The sequence below is a fragment of the Chiloscyllium plagiosum genome, chromosome 27, assembly GCF_004010195.1.
Source record: "Chiloscyllium plagiosum isolate BGI_BamShark_2017 chromosome 27, ASM401019v2, whole genome shotgun sequence".
NCBI lineage: Eukaryota > Metazoa > Chordata > Chondrichthyes > Orectolobiformes > Hemiscylliidae > Chiloscyllium > Chiloscyllium plagiosum.
Window position 1 is genome coordinate 30,275,291 of NC_057736.1, and position 7,476 is coordinate 30,282,766.

The window sequence follows — 7,476 nt, forward strand, 5'->3', positions numbered from 1 at the left end:
CTAAACACTTCCTATTCATATACCCATCCAGATGCCTTTTAAATGATGTAGTTGTACCAGCTTCCACCAATTCCTCTGGCAGCTCATTCTATATGCTCACTGATCTCTCAGGAGAAAGTGAGGTCTGCAGATGCTGGAGATCAGAGCTGAAAATGTGTTGCTGGAACAGCGCAGCAGGTCAGGCAGCATCCAGGGAACAGGAGAATCGACGTTTCGGGCACAAGCTATGGGCCAAGTGGGACTAGATTAGGTTGGGACATCTGGTCGGCATGGACGGGTTGGACTGAAGGCTCTGTTTCCATGCTGTACATCTCTATGACTCTACGACTTTATAATTGCCCCTATGATTTTTCTCCTGAGCTGCCTATAGCATGGCCTGCACATTAGGCTTTAATTCCCAGAGACTTCAGAACAACCCCAGGGGGAAAGCAAACAGATGATTGTGGGGACATGAGTGTGGGGAATGAGGGGGATGACCAATGACATGACAATTAGCATTTATTTATTCCAGTCACATGGCCTTTAGTATAGACATTTGTAAAGGGGTTATATAAGAACTACAAGAATGATTCATGGCTTTAATGAATCCTCGCTACTCGGGTAGGTTGAAGAAGTTATGTCTATTTGTTTTAGAGATTTATAAAATAATGAGGGCTTGTGCCCGAAACGTCGATTCTCCTGTTCCCTGGATGCTGCCTGACCTGCAGCGCTGTTCCAGCAACACATTTTCAGCACACTGATCTCTGCATGGAAAAGTTGCCCTTTAGGTCTCTTTTAAATTTTTCCTCCTTTACCATAAGCCTATGCCCTCTAGTTCTGAACTCCCCCACCCCAGGGAAAAGACATTGTCTATTTATCCTATCCATGCCCCTCATGATTTTATAAACCTCTATAAGGTCATCCCTCAGTCTCCAATTCTTCAGGGAAGACAGCCCCAGCTTATTCAGCCTCTCCCTATAGCTGAAATCCTGCAACCCTGGCAACATTCTTGTAAAACTTGGGATCTAAAAAAGAAACAGATTTGAATGTTGTTATTCACTAATTTGAGAAGTGTTGGACATAGGAAGAGACTGGTTGATTGAAGGTCAAAAAATATCTGTCACTGAATTGGGATACTGCACTGTCAATTTATATTCTGGGATTTAGTTTTGCTCAGTTATCAAGATGGCTTGAGTGTGTTGTAGAATAATGAGCAAATTATAGTTCAATCCATGTCATGACTGTGGTAGTTCCTGAAGTCCTCTCCCTTGTCCTATGCACATAAGCTATGCTTAGCAAACCTTGGTCAATGAGGACACTACAGAGAGAGAGAGAGAGAGAGATTCCCATTCTGACTGAAATTAGACAACAATACCCTAGGGTAGAGTGACTATTTGTGAGTGTGAATTGAGCTGGAGATTGGAGGCTGTAATATGAAAACTTGAGGAATATATCCAACATGGTGACAACGCTATTCCTCTCCAGTACTTGAGTGAGGCGTGGAGTGCTTCACTCGAAAAATTGATGGTGCCAAATTAAATGACAATGTAGTACAGCACATTAATGTACAAAAATTACAGAGAGTTGTGGATACAGGCAAATTCATCACACAAACTAGCTTTCCACCCGTTGACTTCATCTACACATGCTATTGCTTTGGGAAAGCAAACAACATATTCAAAGACCCACTTATACTCTCTTCCAACCTCTCCTATCAGGCAAAAGATACAAAGGTTTGAAAACATACAGAAACAGATTCAGAACAGCTTCTTCTCTCCTGTTATCAGACTTTTAAATGGCTCTCTTGATCTTTCTCTGCACCTTCTCTGTAGCTATAATATTATATTTCGCATCTGTTCTATTACCCTAATGTATTTACGTAAGGTATGATTTGTTTGGGTAGCATACAAAACAGGGAGAAAGTGAGGACTGCAGATGCTGGAGATCAGAGCTGAAAAATGTGTTGCTGGAAAAGTGCAGCAGGTCAGGCAGCATCCAAGGAGCAGGAGAATCGACGATTCGGGCATAAGCCCTTCTTCAGGTATCCTGAAGAAGGGCTTATGCCCGAAACGTCGATTCTCCTGCTCCTTGGATGCTGCCTGACCTGCTGCACTTTTCCAGCAACACATTTTTTAGCATACAAAACAATACTTTTTTTGTACATGTGACAATAATAAGTCAAATCAAATCATGACAAGACTCTTTAAAACACACCTCTTGGTTTAGATTTTTGAACAATATACATGTGAACATATGAATTAGGAGCTGACGTTAACCCCAAGGCCTGCTCTACCATTCAGTAAAATTATGGTTGATCTGATTACCCTATAATCTACACACAATAGGTTTTCACCCCCTTGCCGATTGAGAATCTAAACAATGTTCTAATGGCTTTTTCAATGGCTTGGTGTTCATATTAAGTTTATAATTATTCAAAGAAGCAAGTTGGGATTTTTTGCGCATTAATGACACTATAAAAATGCAAGATGTTGATGTTTTGAAAGTCATCAATGCAGCATCCAATTCTATTATGTATATAAGTTGATGCATGAGGAAGTAATTGGAAGTAATTTTTCAGACGATATCTGACAGTTTTTTTTATTCACTCATGGGATGTGGACATCACTGGCTGGGCCAGCATCCTATTACCCATCCCTAGTTGCCCTTGAGAAGGTGTTGGTGAACTGCCTTCTTGAACCCCTGCCGTCCACAGTTTGCAAATATATGAACTTTGTATTCCAACATGAATGAATATTCAATCATTTCAGAAACATCATCCTGAGTTTACTGCTATACTATATAGTCACATACATCTTTCAATGTTTCCCCTTCTGCTCATCAGCTGGAAAAGAATACAGCAACCAACACATGGACAAGTAGCTGTGATGACTCTTGCAACAGTGTGTCCTCTGGCTGTTCAGGTAGCAGTTCAACAACCTGTGTCCAGGAGTGCTGCACAGCCACCACAGATTCCTGTCTCAAATTAGATGGAGAAGAAAATTTGATTGGATCTGCAAGTATGACAGAGTCTATGAAGATAATGGTTTATACTATTGCCGTGTTTATTTTGACTATTCACTTTGCACCCTTTAGTTTTTAAACGCAGGAGCCAAGAATTCACACCAGACTTTGAATGTTCAGTTCTGTCAATTTACATTCCGACATCAGCGTAGAACTGCATAAGCCTTTTTATGTCAGTATTTCAATCTGGGGAGATCTTTTACCCTTAATGAAGCTGAAGCAATTGTTAATTTTACATCCACCAACTGAGTCTCAGAATAGGAGGTGGCTTAAAGGGATGCTGAAATGGGGAAATAGCTCTCTCTCTTCCTCTCTGGGCATCATCACTCATAGGAACAATTCTTTCAAATACTGAAAAAAGGTAGAAATTTATCTGTAGTTGAAGAATCAAAATGCAGAAGTGTCCTTACATATCTAACTGCTGTAGACACCATAAATCTGAGGTAGAATTTTACCTCAGTGAGGGGTAAAGCCGCAAATTATGGAGGATGGATATTTATCTTCAATAGATGCATTGTCTTAAAAGGAAGTATATGGAAAATGATCAACACGTCCATTCCGGCAGTGTGGAAAAATTAAGCCATTTTTTCCAGTGTTTAAGTCCATTCAAACAAACAATAATGCCTTGGACTTCTCAACTTGCAACATAGAATGACTGGGAAAATGGGCACTGTCTTCTTGCCAATCCGAAATAGACATAAATCAAACATAGGCCAAATCTATGAGAGAAATCAGTGTTTTTAACATTGAAATTAATATCAATAGCTTGAAATCTTAAATGCAAACTGCATTTGGTGTGATATGAAATTCATTCCCTCTTAAATTCTCATCTCCACAGCTCTGCATCAGAGAATACTTGATAAACTGTACAGAAAAGGCTTATGCAGTGATTATACCAATTCCAAATAGACATAAATCATTGTAATGTAAAGTGATACATCTCGTTAAAAGGTCTGTTCAGTGCTGTGAGTTTGCAGTGTTGAAATCTTTGTAGGTTATTGTAAATAACAACAATCTTTATGATTAAACATGTTGCTCATATAGTAGGAAAAAGTCTTCTAGGCCTTACCTTTTATTATTTAATACAGGAAGGGGCAGGAAATATAAAATTGCAATGTGACTACATTGTCCTCTGAGGGTCCTTGCTTTGCTATTTAGTGCACAGGCATCTAGATTCTGAAAGCTGATATTTTTGGTCTAGCAGAAGTGATTCAAATGGTCCTTCTGAGGTGGATGCAATTCTTTTTGCTATAAGGTGACTAACAACCAGGATGCTGTTGGCAACTGTGGCTCAGTGGGAATCACTCTTTCATTTGAAGGAAAAAGATTGCGGGTCAAAATCTCATTCCACAAAGATCTAGGTGGACACTTCCAGTGCTGCACTTGCCATCTGATTACAGACTTCTACTCTATTAGTGGGATATAAAAGATCACTGAGGAAGAGCAAGGGAATTCTCCCTGATCTCTCAGCCAATATTTAACCTTTGACAAATAACATTAAAAACAAAGTACCTGGTGACTGTCACTTTTCTGTTTTTGAGGGCTTACTATCTACAAATTAGACACCACAGTTCTGACAATAGTGATATCACTTCAAAAGGACTTTTCATTAGCTATGGAGTACTTCAGGATCTTTTGTGGTTATAAAAGGCACTACATCATTGCAAGTCTTTACCATCTGAGCTCAAGCAAAAAAAAGTAACGTGAATGAAAGTTTTACTGGAATAAATAGTAGGGTTAATGTTTTTCTTTAAAAATGTGCTAGAAATACATCGAAGTTATTAAATGGAAGCATGTCATTCAATCCATCTATTCGGCGTCAGCATTGACCCAACATACCTCTGAGTAAATAATCTTAAATAGAATTACCTACTTCTTCTCACACCCCTGCAATAACTTGTCCATCATCAATCTATCCAATCAATTTCTTTCTGTCTGTTTGTTTCTATATCAATTAATTACCTGCGCTTATGAATTCCACAGAAAACACAGGAGATGTTACCATGTAGTTATATCAGCATCAGAAGCCCTTATAGCTTTAGTTAGCCTTTAGTTAGTCCACAAAAGAAAGCAATCTATTAATTAAAAAAAAACAAAAAAAACAAATTACAATCCACTTCTATCCTAATTTTACATCAGGAATGCCTTTCTCAGTTCAAATGTTTCCCAAGATCATTGCCAGAATGATTTGGTCAGTGCAGCTTTTTTGATTACTGTCCTCATCCTTCAAGGTTTCTGCTTCTACCTGGCATTGCCTTTGACATTCAATCTGTGCAGACTCACTCCTGGACAGACCTTTTAAGAAATGCCTGAGCAAAGTTGAATGTATTTTTGAATGGTTGTAGCTGTGTCCCATCTACAGCCAGCCCTGTCATTACAGAGCACCGTTGCGAATTTGAATTCTGGCATGGTCTGGTCACCCTGCTTCTATATGAATATGCAGTTTAAACCTATGTCTTGTGATGTTCGCTTCAAGCATAAAATATTTGTTTGACTGGACTTTAATAAAATTAAAACAAAATTATATTTGTATAATGTTAGAGTAATGTATGTAATATGAATAAAGAGTCTAAGATGGGTTATATTTCCCTTTTAATGAAAACAGAGAGTCGGTCTTTCTCCAGAATCAATCATATTCTATTCCCAGAAACTTAATGTTTTTGCGATTTTGTTTGTGGTTGTTAATTAAGAGGAACTACAGACATTCTCCTATTATTGTTAAGAGGGGATAACACCAGGTGTAGAGGATTAACTGAAAGCTGCAGGAGGTATTGCTATCAGCGTTGCAAGCATTCAACCATTTTATTGTTTCCATTGTGAGAGGCTCAGCACCAAGTAAGTATATTTAAAAATGGGTGTGCATTCTTTTTGAAAAGTGTTGATCTCATCCTCCCCTTCCTTGATGGTTATTCTCATAAAGTCTTCTCACTCAGAGCTGGCCTACTCTGTGACTCAGATCTTACCAAGATGGTGCCCACAGTATAGAAATCAATCTTGCTTCAGTTGGGTGTACTGGTATATTCCATTTTAGTCAGAGCTAATGGATTACCATATCTAATTAAAGTTTGATTTAACCTACTACTGAAAAATTAGTTAGCCCTCCTGATTTTTGTGATGACAGTCATTGTGCGATAGAATGAAACCTACTAATATCCTAGCTTAAAATTTGAAAATTATTGATCTAATGAAACAATCAGAAAACTGATTCATTTCAAGTATTTTTCTTTTTGGATAGAGAGCATTTTGAGGTACATGGCCAGAAATGATGCTAGACAGTTTCTCAGTCTCTAGTAAATCTGTTCATTTTCTGATCATGGTAATAATGATTCCCAGGCTAAAGTTGTTCAACTTCACATCACTTTATCACATGTGTCACTATAACAGCACAACATGACTCGCGTACCATTAGGGAGAAGAAGTTGAGGACATTTTGAATGCAGGGAAATGCGGTGACAACTAAATTCAGTACTTATTGGGTGTGTTTTTTCAAAGGCCTCCTGTCATTTGAATTTTGACGTTAATACAGGAAAAGAAATTCACAATATCCATAGGGCATTAAAGTGGCTAATACTCCTCTTAATAGTTTATTACAGGGTATTTTTTAATTAGCTTCTAATGAAATCACAGTTGAACATTGCTTTACTTACTCTGGTTGCACTTGTTTAACTGTGTTATTGTTAGGATTATATCATTCTATTCTGTTTCAGATAATGACTATCAGATGTGCGACTTTGTGTGGCATCTATGTATTATCAAACAAGCTTTAATAAAGTTATATTCAAACACAAATGCTCAGCTGTTTAACTTAACTGCATTGAAATTACAGCAGAATTTGTAAAATATTTCCTTATTCAAAGAAACAAAACGCATTTATTTTGGGAAGTTATATGTATTCATTTTCCATGGGCTTCATTGTACATTTAGAGTGATTTTTATTGTTATTTTAAATACAGTCATATCTTTAAAATGCTTGTTGCCTCTGGTTGTCTTCTCAGCATTTTTACTAATTTAATAAAAATTATTGACATTATTGACAATGGTAGGGCAATTATGTTTTATAGAGAAAACTATCACATTTAATTCGATGGACATTTTTCACTTGTTGAAGAAAAAACTACTTGACAGCAACAGGGAAAGAGATACATGAGTTGGCTGCCAGACATAAATTAAGATGCAGAGCATTGGAATGTTTGGAACTTTGGAATAGCAGATTGCAACATGATTATGTGATGATTTACATGAAACTGTGCTCTACATATTGCATTAACGGAAGAATCATTTCTAAAATTCTAGAATTCCAAGTCTTCTCTGGAGCTAACTTTTTAAACTTTTATCGAAAAGCAACAAAAATGTCTCAAGGCTCATGAATTTAGCAAAACTAAAGAACAAGTGATTAGTCTGTCACTGACTGCATCAAGAGAAAATTCATCCCTGATTTTCCTTTTATTGGATCACGTAAAATGGAATTAGATAGAT

At 37.5% G+C, this 7,476-nt stretch overlaps 1 long non-coding RNA gene across 1 annotated transcript in view; it reads left to right on the top strand.

The window, feature by feature from the left end:
* Positions 1-6,901, top strand: part of LOC122563435 — an 11,948-nt gene extending 5,047 nt beyond the window's left edge. Inside the window, exon 3 of the long non-coding RNA XR_006315604.1 lies at positions 2,822-6,901. This is a non-coding gene — a long non-coding RNA (uncharacterized LOC122563435). The remainder of the gene's footprint in view (positions 1-2,821) is intronic.
* Positions 6,902-7,476: the final 575 nt, after the last annotated feature.